Below are 19,944 nucleotides of genomic sequence, written 5' to 3'. Positions count from 1 at the left end.
ACAGTAAAATGGTTTATGTTGATACAACAGAATACCATTCAACAGTGAAAATGAATGAACGGTAACTACGTGCATCAAATAGATTCATCTAGGAAATGTAAATCGTTGAAATACTTTATGTAGAAGAGTATATTTAGTATAACTCCATTTATAAAAACTTCTAAGGCCAGAAAGCTAAAAATTAAAATATTTGGGGATACATGAGAGAAAAGCAAGGCATGATTAATACAAAGTGTAGGATATGTATGCTTTTTTACATGTGGGGTGAGCAGTGGCGGTAATTCTGTTAGAGAAACACAGAGGCCTTCAAAGGAATTGGTGATGTTATAGTTCTTAAGCTTATGATGTATATGTGAGTATTAATCTATTGTCATTCTTTTTGCTAGTGGCTCTCAATCCAGACTGCACTTTGGACTCATCTAAAGAGGTTAAAAAACCAAGAACAAAACCCAAAAACTGATGCCCTGGCACCGATTGATTTATCCTGAGGTGTCTGTGTTCGAATGCTTTCCAAGTGATTCTAATACATAACTAGGTTTGAGAAACATTGCTTTGCACTCTTAATATACTCTCTTGTATTTTTATATATTTCGGATTTTTTTAGAAGACCAAAGATACCGGAAATGAAACAATTCTCTACTTAGACTTGTTGTGATGTATTGACCCATTATGCTCCATGCTCCATGGCAGCCAGGTCATGTGTTAGTTTATTGGCCTTTAGAGACAAGCCACATAAATGTTCTCATGAGGTAATGACTATTCCCAGCCTAACTCAGTCAACCCTGTTTGCTTCTCTTTAATCATCACCTCATCTGCTGATGAATTCTACCCTGGCTTAGCAAACTTCCTACATCAAAAACACAGGCATTTTTCTTTGTGCTATCTAGGTATTCTCTGATTCTGTATGTTTATCTTTTCTCTCTTATTATTTCACTTTTCCCTGCCTTTATGCCTTCAGGCTGTATCACTGTGGCTTTCTTCTTCCCTTGCTGACAATCCCATTTAGTGCTTTTTCCATTACTTTTCCTTCATGGAAATGTCTAAACATTGACTTAGGTCTCTTTCTAAATGAAGATTATTTTAGAAAGAAAAGAAGAGTTAAAATGCATTAACTAAGGACCTTGTCTTTTGAACTGGTAAAAGAAAAAACTAATTTAATGAGGATATTAACTCTGACAGCCCTGCCTCAGGTTTTTCTCTACTTTTATAAGTTCCTAAAAATTATACAGGGGTGGAATCAATAGCCAAAATCTTAAATGTCATGGTACTTTCAGCATGGTACTTTAATATCACTAAGAAACAGTATATTTTAAATATCCTTGAATCCAAATCAAAGATATCAAACGTGTAAAAATGAAAGTATGATCATTTAGGATGAAACTCAAGGAACTGAGCCCCAAAAAATCAATACTAGCTTTACTTTTTTCATGTAAGCAAAGTGTGAACATTCAAGCTAATAACACATTGGGGAAATTTAAGACATGAAACATTTCAAATTCCCACTACTGAATGTGAGATGCTTAAATGTTAATGGTATGCTGAGAATAACTGCGATTTTTCACCAGCATTTTTGAGAACTATACTGGCATATTTCATAGCTTATGCAAGCTATTCCAAATGAAATATTTTTCTAACACCTTTGAAGGGCCACTTTGTTATCCTAAATATTTAATAAAAATAGAAATAGAATAATTTCTGAAATGGCTTTAATTTTTCAGATATTTTCATTTATTTTCAGAGTGCAAGCATCTTGAAAAAAAGGAAATATACAAGGTTTATTCAAATATTTATGACATTTTCCAAAACATTTTCTCAAAATATTTAATAGAAACAAAGGTTAGAGATCATAGTTTTCCAAACATAATAGTATAACAAGAAAAATACCAGTTGCCAAGAAACTAGAATAATTACATAAAAGTAGTTAACCTTTGATATAAGACTGATTCATTTAAGTATGTTTCAAAAGATTCCTAGCTTCCAGACAGGAAACTTGAATAGGTCAACATAGTCTTTTCAGGAATGAAACTAAGATTAGGCAATTAACCTTTTAATCCACTTACCAGTTCAAATTCCCTTCATTTTAAAGTTATACAGGCAGCACAAAGATAACTGTTGGAGTTTAAAAGAGTTTTTATGAAAGAGAGAGATTATGGTGGGTTGTGTGTGTGCAGAGGATTTGGTAATTAAAAGTAAAAAAGACAAGGCTATGTGAGGAGATGTTTACCCTATAAAGATACGTTTTTTATGAAGGTTGAATTTTAGGTCATTATTTTTATGCCTCAATAATTTAAGGTGGTGATGAGTATTATATCCTGGATTAAAATATATATATATATATATATATATATATATATATATATATATAAACATTACACTTGGATAAACAAAAATACCTACTTAATTACCTAGTAGAATCCAGTGAGATACGTACAAAGATGACCTAGGGCAGAACTAAAGCACATATATTCTTGGAAGTGGATGTGGGAAGAAGGTGAATATGTCAAATAGTGTCAACAAGGAAGTGTCAGAATCTTTATGCTTCTATACAATTGGGGATATTTGCTTTTAGCTTAAGTAGACCTCAAATAGGTACATTTCAAACTAAAATAACTTTTTTTTTTTTTTAAGAAGATGTTGGGGGTAGGAGTTTATTTATTTATTTATTTATTTATTTATTTATTTTTGCTGTGTTGGGTCTTCATTTCTGTGCAAGGGCTTTCTCTAGTTGTGGCAAGTGGGGGCCACTCTTCATTGCAGTGCGAGGGCCTCTCACTGTCACGGCCTCTCTTGTTGCGGAGCACAGGCTCCAGACACGCAGGCTCAGTAGTTGTGGCTCACAGGCCTAGTTGCTCCGTAGCATGTGGGATCCTCCCAGACCAGGGCTCGAACCCATGTCCCCTGCATTAGCAGGCAGATTCTCAACCACTGTGCCACCAGGGAAGCCCTAAAATAACTTTTAAATGTCCAACCTTTTCTGATAATCTAGAGACTAAAATTAGCTTAAACAACTAGAATATTGACTATCTCACATAACATGGCATCCAGAGGAGAAGCAGACTCCAGATTGGTTGACTCAACAGCACAATTACATTTTTCAAGGCTCAGTTTGGGATTTATCTTTTTCTCAACCTTTCTGTAGTTCCATCCTTCATGTTGTCTTCATGTTAGGGCTCATAGTAAGGTGGCTGCATAATTTCCAGATGCTGGATCCAGATCCAGCAACATGCCTACAAAGAAGGCTCTTTTAAGAGTAAGAAATAGTTTCCCTAGAATCCTCCAGAACTTCTAACATTTCATGAGACAGAATGGCCATATTCTTTTTGGAACAAGTCACTGACAAGAGGTAATTTAATACCATGTGGCTAGCCTATTCATTTGGGGTAAGGATGTTGGGGAGAAAACTCTAGTATTTACTACATATTTCAGCATATATGGTATTCATTATTTCATTTATTTAATAAATACTTCTTATCTTAGGTGTCTATTGTGTGTCACTAGAGATATAGTATTAAACAATGCAGTCACTGGTTTGATCTCATGCAGTTAACAGTCTAGCTGGAAAGGTAGATAGTTTTTAAATTTTTAGAAATAATTGAATGACTTAATTTTAAAAAATGCTGTTGGATCTAACAAAATATGGATAAGATATATATGTGAAAAACAATCAAGCTCTGCTAAAAAAAAAAAAAAAAAAAACCTCAAAGAATTAAATAAATGGAGAGATATTCCACACTCATGTATAGCAAACTCAGTACTGTTAACATGTCAGTTCTTCCCAACTTGATCTATAAATTCAATGTAATCCCAATCAAAACCTCAGTAAGTTATTTTGTGGATATTGACAAACTGATTTTGAAGTTCATATGGAGAGTAAAACACCTAAGTAGCCAACACAATATGAATGGAGAATAAACTCGAGCACTGACACTACCAGACTTCAAGACTTACAATAAATCTACAGTAATCAGGACAGTGTGGTATTTATGAAAGAACAGAAAAATAGATCAATGGAACAGAATAGAAATCTCAGAAATAGATCCACATATAGTTAACTGGTCTCTGACGAAGAAGCAAAGGCAATATAATGGAGCAAAGATAGTATCTTCAACAAATAGTGCTAGAACAACTGGACATCCATATTGCAAAAAAGTGAATTCAGACACAGACCTTATACCCTTCTCAAAAATTAACTGAAAATGGGCCACTGACCTAATGTAAAACACAAAACTATAAGACCCCCTAGAAGATAATGTAGGAGAAAATCTAGATGACTTTGAGTATGACAATGACTTTTAGATACAACACCAAAGTTGTGATCAATGGAAGAAATAATTGATAAGCTGGACTTCATTACAATTTAAAACTTCTGCTCTCCAAAAGACACTGTCAACATAATGAGCAGATAAGCCATAGACTGGAAAAAAAAAACTTGCAAAAGATATATCTGATAAAGGACTGTTATGCAAAATATATAAAGGATCCCAAAACTCAAGAATAAGAAAACAAACATCCTGTCTAAAAAATGGGACAAAGACTAGCAGACACCTCACTGAAGAAGATATATAGAGGCAAATAAGCATTCGAAAAGATGCTCTACATCATATGTCATCAGGGAAGTTAAAATTAAAGCAATTAGATACCATTATATATGTATTAGAATGGCCAAAATCCAAAACACTGACAACACGAACAACTGATGAGGATATGGATCAATAGGAACTGGAATGGAAAATGATACAGCCACTTTAGAAGAGGGTTTGGAACTTTCTTACAAAAGCTAAACATCTTACCATACAATACAGCAATCAGTCTCTTTGGTATTTAGCCAAATGAGTTGAAAACTATGTCCACACAAAAACTTGCACACTGATATTTATAGCAGCTTTATTCATAATTGCCAAAACTTGGAAGTAACCAAGATGTCCTTCAGTAGGTGAATGGACAATAGAATATATATATATATATATATATATAAATAATTATTATATATATTATATATATATTATATATATTATATATATTATAGAATAGAATATTATGTTATGGACAATAGAATATTATTCAACACTAAAAAGAAATGAGCTATCAAACCATGAAAAGACATGGAGAAATTTTACATGCCAACTACTAAGTGAAAGAAGCCAATCTGAAAAGGCTACATGCTGTACGATTTCAACCATATGACATCTGAAAAAGGCAAAACTATGGATACAGTAAAAAAAAAAAAAAAAAAAGTGGTTCTAGGGGTTGTGAGAGAGAGAGGAATGAATAGTCAGAGCACAGAAGATTTTTAAGGCAGTGAGACTACTTTTTTCTGTATGATATTAGGCTGGATACCTGTCATTACACATTCGCCAAAACACATAGAATGAACACCATCAAGAGCAAACCCTAATGTAAACTATGAACTTTGGGTGAGTATGAACAATATAGATTGTTCATGGATTGTAACAAATGTACCACTCTGGTTCAAGATGTTGATAATGAGGGATGCTGTGCATATGCTGGGGCAGGGGGTACATGGGAACTCGGTACTCTCTGCCCAATTTTTCTGTGAACTTAAACCTGCTCTAAAAAATAAAGTCTATTTTCTGACTCCCCTGACTTCAATAAACTAAAGCTCGGACACTGTCAACCTTTGCCTCAATTCTATGCTGAATTTTCCTCTGCTCAGGCCCCGTCATAAGTATGCATGTACCCTTAGCTTAAAACTTCTCCAATTTCGCTGTTTGGGGAGACACTGCTTTGGGAAGTGTTCTCCTTACTTGCTGCAAGTAATAATAAGTCCTTCCTTCTCCCTATTTTTGGTTTGGTTGTGCCTACTGGTTTGACACTCCTCAAGAAGCGAGCCCAGTTTTCGGGTAACAGCTAGGACAATGATGTCACATAACATATGCTTACTAAAGGTTTAGAATGAATAAATGTCAAGCATTATATTACTTGCTACGAATAGAATGGCAACCAATATAAATACAATCCCTGCTTTCAGGGAGCTTATGATTGAGAAGATGAATAACAAAATAGGAAGTTACCCTACAATAAGTGTGGCAAGCTGTATGTTAAAGGGAATATAGTGTGCAATGCTTTTATTTATTTTTTTTTACCTTATCACTTTTTTCTGGGGTCAGAGTTTGCAGTTTGCATTGTTCTATGAATTAACAGTAATGACTATTGTTACAGTTGACCCCCAAATGTTTGAAGGTCCATATTATTAAATCACTTGTTGCCTTCCCTATTTGAGATTGTTCTCACCTCCACACTCCATGTCAGTGTTGTATATACAACACTCCAGCCATGCAATAGACTTACAATTAACTGGTTTCTCCACTCCACTGGTGACGTCTAGGCAATAACATTATTGATGGAGATATTACAGAGACCAGTTATAGAACTAAAATAAGTCTGGGGTTAGTTTCTACATGGATGATTCACATTCATTCAGTTGCTACTATCATTTTCATACTTTCAATTTGATTATAAAATTCCTCAAATCACTATGACTAGTATATATTAGTGGCCTAATTAATATTTGGTGAATAAATGGACTGAAGCTCTATTGGTATCATACTGTAAATACCTCCCAAGGACAGGAGAACTGGATTCAATTCTCTTCTGTTATTAAGCACTCCATCAATGAATAGTGTACTGCCTGAGTAGCAGAATTTGGCAAGTGTTTAATCCTACACTGTTGGCACAATCCTTTGGCTGTGTTCCAGTACTGTGTTCTTCTAGCAAGCTTAAAATCAGTAATAGGGAGCTTACCTGGTGGCACAGTGGTTGAGAGTCCACCTGCCGATGCAGGGGACGTGGGTTTGTGCCCCAGTCCGGGAAGATCCCACATGCCGCGGGGCGGCTAGGCCTGTGAGCCATGGCCCCTGAGCCTGCGCGTCCGGAGCCTGTGCTCCGCAACAGGAGAGGCGACAGCAGTGAGAGGCCCGCGTACCGCAAAAAAAAAAAAAAAAAAAAAAAATCAGTAATAGGAGGGTTAGTTCTGGAATCTTCTCAATCCTTAAACTGAAATTGACTGCTCTGTAATTTTAAAAAAGTCACTTTTGTCTACTTATTTATATACCTTTTAGGAAACAATGCTTGAATGTGTGTATTTTGTATGCATAGTATCTAAAAAATTTACAACCATCTTTGCACGTGGACAACAGTTTCTTGTAGAGCCATTCAATTTTTTTCTTGTTTCCACAGAAAATCTGTGCCCCAGTCTCGGACATTTTTTTCTTCCTTCATGACACTGTTTAGAACACTGAGGATGTTTGCCATGATAAGAGGATTCCAGCAAGGACTTGTCATAAGCAATTGCATACAATTAGGTTGAGTATGAGGTTGTGGATGTGGATTTTGTTCTTGACATAATGTCTCTGCTAAATTACTGACAGTAGTTTGAGGCTGTTCTGATTGTTCAGGAATATCAAGCCTTGAAATATATTCTACTCTTCTTTTTGATGTCTACAGACACACTAATTACTTTCTAACTGATTCTTTTCCTTTCAGACTCATTTCTTGTCTCATGCCAACTCTGTTATTTCCTTACTCATCCCTCTGTTTCTTATTCTCTGCCTTAAATGTACTTTCTTTCCCAAAAGAAAAGACATTTTTTCTTTTATGTTTTTTTCCTTATGATTCCACAAAGAGCAAGTACTATGAAATACTGTTTTCCAAGAATAACCTAAGGATGATTCCATGGCTCAACTGATTTGAACCAGAAGATCCATCCTTCTTATTTTCTTATATGTGAACTTCAATGGATATTTTCCTTCGGAAATCTCATTTATTTTTTCTGACATTTTTCTTGAACTCCTTTGGTACTAAAAGGTGTAATAATAATATAAATAATAATTACAATTTATCTTTCATCTATAATTTTAACAGAAAGTATCTGACAAGTAAGCACATGTGCATATATTTCTTTGAAATTTTAATACAGGGCTTCCCTGGTGGCACAGTGGTTGAGAGTCCACCTGCTGATGCAGGGGACACGGGTTCGTGCCCCAGTCTGGGAAGATCCCACATGCCGCGGAGCACCTGGGCCCATGAGCCATGGCCGCTGAGCCTGCGCATCCGGAGCCTGTGCTCTGCAACGGGAGAGGCCACAACATTGACAGGCCCGCGTACCACAAAAAAAAAAAAAAAAAAAAAGTTTAATACAGTTTGTATTTAGTTTTAGGAGTAACTGGCCTTTTGAAAATATTTGCATAGCACTTTCCTAACTTTAGAATTAGTTTTTGTAATATCTGCTAGATCAATGTTCATCAAACTTTAACGTACATATGAATCACCTAGGGATCTTGTTGAAATATAGATTCTGATTCAGTAGGCTTGAGGAGGGCCTGAGATTCTGGATTTTTAACAAGCTTCTGGTGGATGTCAATGTTATAGTATGCACTGCTCTTTCAATGGCAGAGTGCTAGATAGTAAAAGCTACAAAAGAGCAAAGACCTTGACATCTTTGCTCATCACCACATCTGTTTTATCTACTGTAAGGTCTATTACATGCTTGGTTTTAAATAAATATTTATTAAGAGAATAATGAGCTCCCCCAAATCATCCACACAGCACTGGGAGAGAGTAATGGCAAACGCTATATTCCAACTTTACAGAAGTTCCAAAAAGTAAAGTAATCTGTCAGAACCATAGCTTAATCTGATTGTGCTATTAACAAGGATAGTAACTGCTCCTTTTTTCCAGTGTCTTCTTACTTAATTTTCCCTTAGAAGATGCCAGAGTCTCCAGTGATTTCGGAGTACATAACTCTGCATTTGATTTCCATGAGTTGCGGATGAAGTCGTCTAGGAGGAAGCTAATTTATCTTTGAAGTGCTTTTATATCCACTCATGTGGTCATGTATAAAAGCCCTTGTAAAACTCTGCATGGATTTTCCCAGAGACCATTTGAATGGTAAAATTGGGGAATACCTTTTAGGAGGGAGGAAGATTCAAGATTCCAATTAAAAAATAGGATTCTTTTAGCATGACCCTGTCACTCCTCCGAAAAAAATACACAAGGTACAAAAATTCAAGGATATAATCACCTTGTTAAATTTGGAATTGCAAAAACAATGTTATCAGGAAAGAACGTGAAGCTCTCCCATCAAGGCTGTGATTTAGGGGCTACTAGTAGTAACTTCTGGAGCAGCGGGAGAAAATCATTTTCAAATGTTGGAAGCCGATTAACTGTAATGAAATATTGTTGAATAGCAATCAGTAATTCTACTTCAAAGTATAGTAATGGATGGAAAGTAAACTTTCCAAAGACGCACATTCATTGTGCAGTTCTTTAAAAGACCACTTTAATTGTCAGGTCATTTTTGATTCAAGGTGTTCTAAACCATATTTTAGCAGGAATTCTGACAGCTGGGAAAAATCCACCTGCTGAGTTACTACCTTTTAATTACCCAAATGAAGAACAAAGTAGAAAACATGACAAACTTAAATAGAAAAAGTGAATTTAAAGTTAAAGAGTTATTACTCATACGTTCTAAGGTTAACTTAGCTCTCCCGTGTATGAGAGAGGAAAATGACGTTTATGATTCACAACTCTTCCTAATTCTTTTCCTCTCTAAGGAGAATAGATCTTAGGGAAACTCATTTGCCCTCCTGAGTAGAGTGACAAGTAACGATAATTTTGGAAAATGACGGGGAGACAGGAGGTAAGAAGAGAAATAAACCATTGCTAAATTGTTCCAAAGAAATGGAAGTGTGAATTTTATGAGAGGAAGGGTGGGTCAGCCAGAAGACTGGAGTTTTGGAAATAGATGTGACAGCTGCCAAGGACAGAGAGCAGAGGTAATTAAAATGGATTCTTTCTTTTTTTTTTTTTTTTCTGGCCACGTCGTATGGCTTGCAGGATCTTAGTTCCCCAACCAGGGATTGAACCCAGACCCCGGCAGTGAAAGGACCAAGTCCTAACCACTGGACCACCAGGGGATTTCCAAAATGGATTTTTAAGGAAGTTTTATAAAGTGATAGATTTTATAAGGTCCATATCCCTCCAATCTAGGGTTTCTTGGCCTGAGCATATTGGCATTTGGGACTGGATAGCTCCTCACTATGGGGACATTCCTATGCATTCTACTAACTTGGGCAGCAGGCGCTCACCCCTAGAGATAGTAGCATTCTTCCCCTAATCGTGACAACCAAAATGTCTCTAGACATTGCTAAATGTCTCCTGGGGGGCAAAATCACCCTCCCTTGAGAACCACTGATCTAATCTCAAACCTTTTGATAAAGGTCTACACTGGTTATCTGTGCTTTCAGGGTTTAGTAGGTATATGTGTGTAATGTTTTTTTTTTTTGGCAGTACGCGGGCCTCTCACTGTTGTGGCCTCTCCCGTTGCAGAGCACAGGCTCCGGACGTGCAGGCTCAGCGGCCATGGCTCACGGGCCCAGCCGCTCCGCGGCATGTGGGATCTTCCCGGACCGGGGCACGAACCCGTGTCCCCTGCACCCCTGCATCAGCAGGCGGACTCTCAACCACTGCGCCACCAGGGAAGCCCGTGTGTAATGTTTTAATTTATGTTAATGTTCTCCTTTGTTTCCTTGGATGTGCAAGTTGGTCTCAGTGCAGCACAGGGCAAGAGCAGAAGTTTCCAAGTCAGTCCAATTACATTCAGATTAACCCTTGAGGGTTTCTGTCTAGAATACTTACCCTGGGCTTCCCTGGTGGCGCAGTGGTTGAGAGTCCGCCTGCCGATGCAGGGAACACGGGTTCGTGCCCCGGTCCGGGAAGATCCCACATGCCGCGGAGCGGCTGGGCCCATGAGCCATGGCCGCTGAGCCTGCGCGTCTGGAGCCTGTGCTCCGCAACGGGAGAGGCCACAGCAGTGAGAGGCCCGTGTACCGCAAAAAAAAAAAAAAAAAAAAAAGAATATTTACCCTAAAATGCAAGTACAGCCACAACTCAATTTGAATTATCAACTTAGAATTGAGACAACATTGCATCCCTCTAATGACTGTGAAGGGCAAGTCAGTGGATACTGAACTGACAAGAGGTGTGATGACAGACCACATCAAATGTAAAATAAGAGAGTAGAAAACACCCCTCAATCACACTTTCAGTTTTTCACAGGTTAGAGAGTTAAGGAAGTATTCAGGACTGGCCGTTTCCATTGAAAAAGCAGGTGAACACATGCTATAAAATCTTACTCTAATAAAATAATCCAAGGGAATCCATGTGAAATTCTAGACTGAAAATTGCAGTTTAACCCAACCTTTCCATACATGATGTGTCTTAATAAATTATATCATTTCCTGGAAAAGAAAATCAAAGAAAGATCAGGTATAAGCTGATGTATGCCAGCAAATGTGTTAACAAAGTATATTAAAAAAAAGAAAAAAAGCACTCACTTGTAACATACATTTGCCGATTTCTGTGGTGTAAATACTACCACCATAGCCAAGTTCAACACTGATATTGTCACTAACATGATGTCACTGAAGGCAGGGTTACAAATAATTGCACACCATTGTCTCTCCTGAGTCAATAGGTGCAGGCGCTAACACACTAGTAGGTCTGAGGCAGGCATGTTTGCGCTGGTTCACAGCCTTGCTATGCTTCAGCTGCTCAAAAGTGATCCCTCAGAAAGAGAAGCTGTGGGGTATATCATGAAGTAAGTTTTAAAAACACTAATCCACTAGTCTCTTTGCCATTTCAAAATCTTCCCCTTTGGTGTCTCTTATCTTTCATTTTGTAGAATAATTTAGTGATCTTTAACACTGAAGTCGCTGGGGCTGTTATTATCTGGTGTAGACTAACTAGAAATGCTGGGGCTCATGCAAAAATTTATTTTAGGTATGTAACATATTTATAGTTAGTATGCCACACACCTAAAACACTGAAATGTGAAAATACACACGTGCATGGGATGCTGCCTTCCAAGTCATGATTAGAACATACTTTTGGGTATTATATTGTATATCAAGCCTCAAAGGTAGATAAGTAACAGAGATGGCCTAAGAGTTTAGAGGATTTCAGTGCTGTAATTATATGAGAACTTAATACCCCAAAGCTCTAGGTCTATAGAAGAACACTGCACTTCATTCAAAAGAGCCTAAGAAAAGATGGAGAGATGTGCAGGTTCTTATATTTATAAGCATATGTAAACTTTAGAAAGAGATTTTCCCTGAATGTTTATGCAGAATCAAAAGATTCTGGTAGCAAGATTTGAAGGTTATGTGGAGTGTAGTTTAAAGAACTGGAAATGACTGGAACAAGGCAGAATCAACAATGTATCAGCACATTGGCACGAGGGACTGAAAAAGCTTAGGATTCCCCAGAGCCTGTACAGCTCTCACAGATGAGTGAAACCAAATCAGAAAGCAGAGGGAGAAGAACAGAAGGTGTTTGCTCTGAAAGAATAAGAAAATCAGGTGAAGCACCAGTGCAGTAAGCTGTTGTCGGCCTGCCTTGGAGACCGAGGTGGGCTTCCTGACCACCGAGGCCCCCAGGCAGGAGGGTCAATTTCCAACCCGATTCCAAAGGCTCCTCAGAGCCCGGCTGGGCCCCGGAATCTGCATTAAATGTGGTGAAGTGTGATGAAAGCAAGATCATCATGATCACTCAGGCACTGTTCGCTTAGAACTAGACCACAAGGCTAATGGGAAAAGTTTAACAAGTAACCCAATATTGCTCAACTCTTGGGAGATGGAAATCCTCCCAGATTTCATTGTCAGAAAGTAACTCTGAAAAATACTACCTGATTCCTACTGAAGACATAGGTATAGCTAAGAACTAAACTGGGCAGTTATTACATGCAGACCCACTGAAATTCTTATACCAATGGATTTGCCTGAATTACAGGGTCACTCTCTGCTATAACATCTCTGGAGGTTTCAGTGATAAGGGGGGGAGAGGTTGTCAGTAAATAGTGTAGCTCAGTGTAAAGAAGACTAAGAAGTTATTTTGTTTTTGTTGTTCTTATTGTTTTTTGTTTGTTACTGTACTGTGTTTTGTTTTGTTGACTAAGAAGACTATGATGGAAAAAATATTTTGTTACATACCTAAAATAAGAAATACATATTATTGCAACCTAGTCCACACACACACACACACACACAAATTGTAGCAAAGGTCTTGCAAAACAAAACCTACTTATTTTCTGATCTATTATAGTTCAGTGAAAAAACACTGGTCTTACCCACCTTGGTTTCGGGATTCATTAACTCATAAATACCTATCTTTTGGAAACTATGTTACATAAAACCTCCTGTTTCAAGGTGCATTGACCCTAAAGTTAAATTTTTCTACATAATAAAAGATTAGAGAGGAGCTTCAAGATGGCGGAAGAGTAAGACGTGGAGATCACCTTCCTCCCCACAAATACATCAAATATACATCTACATATGGAACAACTCCTACAGAACACCTACTGAACGCTGGCAGAAGACCTCAGACCTCCCAAAAGGCAAGAAACTCCCCATGTACCTGGGTAGGACAAAAGAAAAAAGAAAAATAGAGGCAAAATAATAGGGATGGGACCTGCACCAGTGGGAGGGAGCTGTGAAGGAGGAAAGGTTTCCACACACTAGGCAGCCCCTTCGTGGGTGGAGACTGTGGGTGGCGGAGAGGGAAGCTTCGGGGCCACGGAGGAGAGCGCAGCAACAGGGATGCAGAGGGCAAAGCGGAGAGATTCCCGCACAGAGGATCGGTGCCAACCAGCACTCACCAGCCCGAGAGGCTTGTCTGCTCACCCGCCGGGGCGGGAGGGGGCTGGGAGCTGAGGCTCGGGCTTCAGAGGTCGGATCCCAGGGAGAGGACTGGGGTTGGCGGCGTGACCACAGCCTGAAGGGGGCTAGTGCGCCACAGCTAGCTGGGAGGGAGTCCGGGAAAAAGTCTGGAGCTGCCGAAGAAGCAAGAGACTTTTTCTTCCCTCTTTGTTTCCTGGTGCGCGAGGAGAGGGGATTAAGAGCACCGCTTAAAGGAGTTCCAGAGACAGGCGCGAGCTGCGGCTAACAGCGTGGACCCCAGAGACAGGCATGAGATGCTAAGGCTGCTGCTGCAGCCACCAAGAAGCCTGTATGCAAGGACAGGTCACTATCCCCACCTCCCCTCCCGGGAGCTTGTGCAGCCCGCCACAGCCAGGGTCCCGTAATCCAGGGACAACTTCCCTGGGAAAATGCATGGAGCACCTCAGGCTGGTGCAACATCACGCCGGCCTCTGCCACCGCAGGCTCGCCCCGCCTCCGTACCCCTCCCTCCACCCCGGCCTGAGTGAGCCAGAGCCCCCGAATCAGCTGCTCTTTTAACCCCGTCCTGTCTGAGTGAAGCACAGAGGCCCTCAGGAGACCTACACGTAGAGGTGGGTCCAAATCCAAAGCTGAACCCCGGGAGCTGTGCAAACAAAGAAGAGAAAGGGAAATCTCTCCCAGCAGCCTCACGAGCAGCAGATTAAATCTCCACAATCAACTTGATGTACCCTGCATCTGTGGAATACCTGAATAGACAATGAATCATCCCAAATTGAGGAGGTGGACTTTGGGAGCAATGATATATATGTTTTTCCCTTTTTCTCTTTTTGTGAGTGTGTATGTGTATGCTTCTGTGTGTCATCTTGTCTGTATAGCTTTGCTTTTATCATTTGTCCTAGGGTTCTGTCTGTCCGTTTTTTTTTTGTTGTTTTTTTTGTTTTTTTTTCGCGGTACGCAGGCCTCTCACTGTTGTGGCCTCTCCCGTTGCGGAGCACAGGCTCCGGACGCGCAGGCTCAGCGGCCATGCCTCACGGGCCCAGCCGCTCTGTGGCAGGTGGGATCTTCCTGGACCAGGGAACGAACCCATGTCCCCTGCATCGGCAGGTGGACTCTCAACCACTGCATCACCAGGGAAGCCCTGTCCGTTTTTGTTTGGTTTATTTTTTAGTATAATTTTTAGTGCTTGTTATCACCAGTGGATTTGTTTTTTGGTTTGGTTGCTCTCTTCTTTCTTTCTTTTTTTTTTATTATTTAAAAAATTTTTTTAAAAATTATTTTAATTTCAATTTTATGTAATTTTACTTTGTTTTATTTCATTTTATTTTATTTCATTTTATCTTCTGTTTTCCTTCTTTCTTTTTTTTTGTCCCTTTAATTCTGAGCCATGTGGATGACAGGTTCTTGGTGTTCCAGCCATGTGTCAGGGCTGTGCCTCTGAGGGGGAGAGCCAAGTTCAGGACACTGGTCCACAAGAGACCTCCCGGCTCCACATAATATCAAACGGCAAAAATCTCTCAGAGATCTCCATCTCAACACCAAGACCCAGCTCCACTCAATGACCAGCAAGCTACAGTGCTAGACACCCTATGCCAAACAAATAGCAAGACAGGAACACAACCCCATGCATTAGCAGAGCGGCTGCCTAAAATCATAATAAGGCCACAGACACCCCAAAACGCACCACCAGACGTGAACCTGCCCACCAGAAAGACAAGATCCAGCCTCATCCACCAGAACACAGGCACTAGTCAACTTGACCAGGAGGTCTACACAACCCACTGAACCAACTTAGCCACTGGGGACAGACACCAAAAACAACGGGAACTACGAACCTACAGCCTGCGAAAAGGAGACCCCAAACACAGTCAGTTAAGCAAAATGAGAAGACAGAGAAACACACAGCAGATGAAGGAACAAGGCGAAAACCCACCAGACCTAACAAATGAAGAGGAAATAGGCAGTCTACCTGTAAAACAATTCAGAATAATGACAGTAAAGATGATCCAAAATCTTGGAAAGAGAATGGAGAAAATGCAAGAAACGTTTAACAAGGACCTAGAAGAACTAAAGAGCAAACAAACAGCGATGAGCAACACAATAAAGGAAATTAAAAATTCTCTAGAAGGGATCAAAAGCAGAATAACTGAGGCAGAAGAACAGATAAGTGACCTGGAAGATAAAATAGTGGAAATAACAACTGCAAAGCACAATAAAGAAAAAAGAATGAAAAGAAGTGAGGACAGTCTCAGAGACTTCAGGAAACCTTAAACACACCAACATTCGAATTATAGGGGTCCCAGAAGAAGAAAAGAAAAAGAAAGGGACTGAGAAAATATTTGAAGAGATTATAGTTGAAAACTTCCCTAATATGGGATAGGAAACAATCAAGTCCAGTAAGCACAGAGTCCCATACAGGATAAATCCAAGGAGAAACATTCCAAGACATATTAATCAAACTATCAAAAATTAAATACAAAGAAAAAATATTAAAAGCAACAAGGGAAAACCAACAAATAACACACTAGGGAATCCCCATAAGGTTAACAGCTGATCTTTCAGCAGAAACTCTGAAAGCCAGAAGGGAGTGGCAGGACATATGTAAAGTGATGAAGGAGAAAAAACTACAACCAAGATTACTCTACCCAGCAAGGATCTCATTCAGATTTGATGGAGAAATTAAAACCTTTACTGACAAGCAAAAGCTAACAGAATTCAGCACCACCAAACCAGCTTTACAACAAATGCTAAAGGAATGTCTCTAGGCAGGAAACACAAGAGAAGGAAAAGACCTACAATAATAAACCCCCCAAAATTAAGAAAATGGTAATAGGAACATACATATCGATAATTACCCTAAATGTAAATGGATTAAATGCTCCAACCAAAAGACATAGACTAGCTGAATGGATACAAAAACAAGACCCATATATATGCTGTCTACAAGAGACCCACTTCAGACCTAGGGACACATAGAGACTGAAAGTGAGAGGATGGAAAAAGATATTCCATCCATGAAAATGGAAATCAAAAGCTGGAGTAGCAATTCTCATATTAGACAAAATAGACTTTAAAACAAAGACTATTACAAAAGACAAAGAAGGAAACTATATAATGATCAAGGGATCAATCCAAGAAGAAGCTATAAAAATTGGAAATATTTATGCACCCAGGATAGGAGCACTCCAATACATAAGGCTAACAGCCATAAAAGGGGAAATCGACAGTAACACAATCATAGTAGGGAACTTTAACACCCCACTTTCACCAATGGACAGATCATCCAAAATGAAAATAAATAAGGAAACACAAGCTTTAAATGATACATTAAACAAGATGGACTTAATTGATATTTATAGGACATTCCATCCAAAAACAACAGAATACACATTTTTCTCAGGTGCTCATGGAACATTCTCCAGGATAAATCATATCTTGGGTCACAAAACAAGCCTTGGTAAACTGAAGAAAACTGAAATCATATCAGTTATCTTTTCCAACCACAACACTATGAGACTAGATATCAATTACAAGAAAAACGCTGTAAAAAATAGAAACACATGGAGGCTAAACAATACACTACTTAATAACCAACAGATCACTGAAGAAATCAAACAGGAAATTTAAAAAAAATAGCTAGAAACTAATGACAATGAAAACGCAATGACCCAAAACCTATGAGATGCAGCAAAAGCAGCTCTAGGAGGGAAGTTTATAGCAATACAATCCTACCTTAAGAAACAAGAAAAATATCAAATAAACAACCAACTTTATACCTAAAGCAATTAGAGAAAGAAGAACAAAAAACCCCCAAAGTTAGCAGAAGGAAAGAAATCATAAAGATCAGATCAGAAATAAATGAAAAAGAAATGAAGGAAACAATAGCAAAGATCAATAAAACTAAAAGCTGGTTCTTTGAGAAGATAAACAAAATTGATAAACCATTAGCCAGACTCATCAAGAAAAAAAGGGAGAAAACTCAAATCAATAGAATTGGAAATGAAAAAGGAGAAGTAACAACTGACCCTGCAGAAATACAAAGGATCATGAGAGATTACTACAAGCAAGTATATGCCAATAAAATGGACAACCTGGAAGAAATGGACAAATTCTTAGAAATGCACAAACTTCCGAGACTGAACCAGGAAGAAACAGAAAATATGAACAGACCAATCACAAGCACTGAAATTGAAACTGTGATTAAAAATCATCCAACCAACAAAACCCCAGGACCAGGTGGCTTCACAGTCGAATTCTGTCAAACATTTAGAGAAGAACTAACATTGATCCTTCTCAAACTCTTCCAAAATATAGCAGAGGGAGGAACACTGCCAAACTCATTCTATTAGGCCAACATCACCCTGATACCAAAACCAGACAAAGATGTCACTAAGAAGCAAAACTACAGGCCAATAACACTGATGAACAGAGATGCAAAAATCCTCAACAAAGTACTAGCAAACAGAATCCAACAGCACATTAAAAGGATCATACAATGTGATCAAGTGGGATTTATCCCAGGAATGCAAGGATTCTTCAATATACACAAATCAATCATTATGATATACCATATTAACAAACTGAAGGAGAAAAACCATATGATCATCTCAGTAGATGCAGAGAAAGCTTTTGGCAAAATTCAACAATGATTTATGATAAAAACCCTCCAGAGAGTAGGCATACAGGGAACTTCCCTCAACATAATAAAGGCCATATCTGACAGACACACAGCCAACATCATCCTCAAAGGTGAAAAACTAAAACCATTTCCGCTAAGATCAGGAATAAGAAAAGGTTGCCCACCCTCACCACTATTATTCAACATAGTTTTGGAAGTTTTAGCCACAGCAATCAGAGAAGAAAAAGAAATAAAAGGAATCCAAATCAGAAAAGAAAAAGTAAAACTGTCACTGTTTGTAGATGATAATACTCTACATAGATAATCCTAAAGATGATACTGGAAAACTACTAGAGCTAATCAATGAATTTGTTAAAGTAGCAGGATACAAAATTAATGCACAGAAATGTATTGCATTCCTATACACTAATGATGAAAAATATGAAAGTGAAATTAAGAAAACACTCCCATTTACCACTGCAACAAAAAGAAAAAAATATGTAGGAAGAAACCTACCTAAGGAGACAAAAGACTTGCATGCAGAAAATTATAACATTGATGAAAGAAATTAAAGATGATACAAATAGATGGAGAGATATACCATGTTCTTGGATGGGAAGAATCAACATTGTGAAAATGACTATACTACCCAAAGCAATCTATAGATTCAATGCAATCCCTATCAAACTACCACTGGCATTTTTCACAGAATTAGAACAAAAAAATTCACAATTTGCATGGAAACACAAAACACCCCGAATAGCCAAAGCAATCTTGAGAAAGAAAAATGGAGCTGGAGGAATCAGGCTCCCTGACTTTGGACTATACTACAAAGCTACAGTAGTCAAGACAGTATGGTACTGGCACAAAAACAGAAAGATAGATCAATGGAACAGGACAGAAAGCCCAGAGATAAATCTACACACATATGGTCACCTTATCTTTGATAAAGGAGGCAAAAATATGCAATGGAGAAAAGACAGCCTCTTCAATAAGTGGTGCTGGGAAAACTGGACAGCTACATGTAAAAGAATGAAATTAGAACACTCCCTAACACCATACACAAAAATAAACTCCAAATGGATTAAAGACCTAAATGTAAGGCCAGACACTATCAAACTCTTAGAGGAAAACATAGGCAGAATATTCTATGACATAAATCACAGCAAGATCCTTTTTGACCCACCTCGTAGAGATATGGAAATAAAAACAAAAATAAACAAATGGAACCTAATGAAACTTAAAAGCTTTTGCACAGCAAAGGAAACCATAAACAAGACCAAAAGACAACCCTCAGAATGGGAGAAAATATTTGCAAATGAAGCAACTGACAAAGGATTAATCTCCAAAATTTATAAGCAGCTCATGCAGCTCAATAACAAAAAAACAAACAACCCAATCCAAAAATGGGCAGAAGACCTAAATAGACATTTCTCCAAAGAAGATATATAGATTGCCAACAAACACATGAAAGAATGCTCAATATCATTAATCATTAGAGAAATGTAAATCAAAACTACAATGAGATATCATCTCACACCAGTCAGAATGGCCACCATCAAAAAATCTACAGACAATAAATGCTGGAGAGGGTGTGGAGAAAAGGGAACCCTCCTGCACGCTTGGTGGGTATGT

General features: G+C 38.5%; 1 protein-coding gene across 2 annotated transcripts in view; it reads right to left on the bottom strand.

Moving 5' to 3' along the window:
• Positions 1–19,944, bottom strand: part of TMTC2 (transmembrane O-mannosyltransferase targeting cadherins 2) — a 537,933-nt gene that overhangs the window by 69,929 nt on the left and 448,060 nt on the right. The window contains exon 14 of one of the 2 annotated variants that reach the window (XR_014295268.1): positions 11,112–11,258. The exons of the other annotated variant lie outside the window; for it this stretch is intronic. The gene's annotated coding sequence lies outside the window, so the exon portion shown is untranslated. Of the gene's footprint in view, positions 1–11,111; positions 11,259–19,944 lie in introns of those variants that run through there. 2 annotated transcript variants of the gene reach the window in all.

This window comes from Mesoplodon mirus, assembly GCF_964341445.2.
Source record: "Mesoplodon mirus genome assembly, chromosome: 11".
Taxonomy (NCBI): domain Eukaryota; kingdom Metazoa; phylum Chordata; class Mammalia; order Artiodactyla; family Ziphiidae; genus Mesoplodon; species Mesoplodon mirus.
This window is presented reverse-complemented; position numbering and strand designations above follow the sequence as displayed.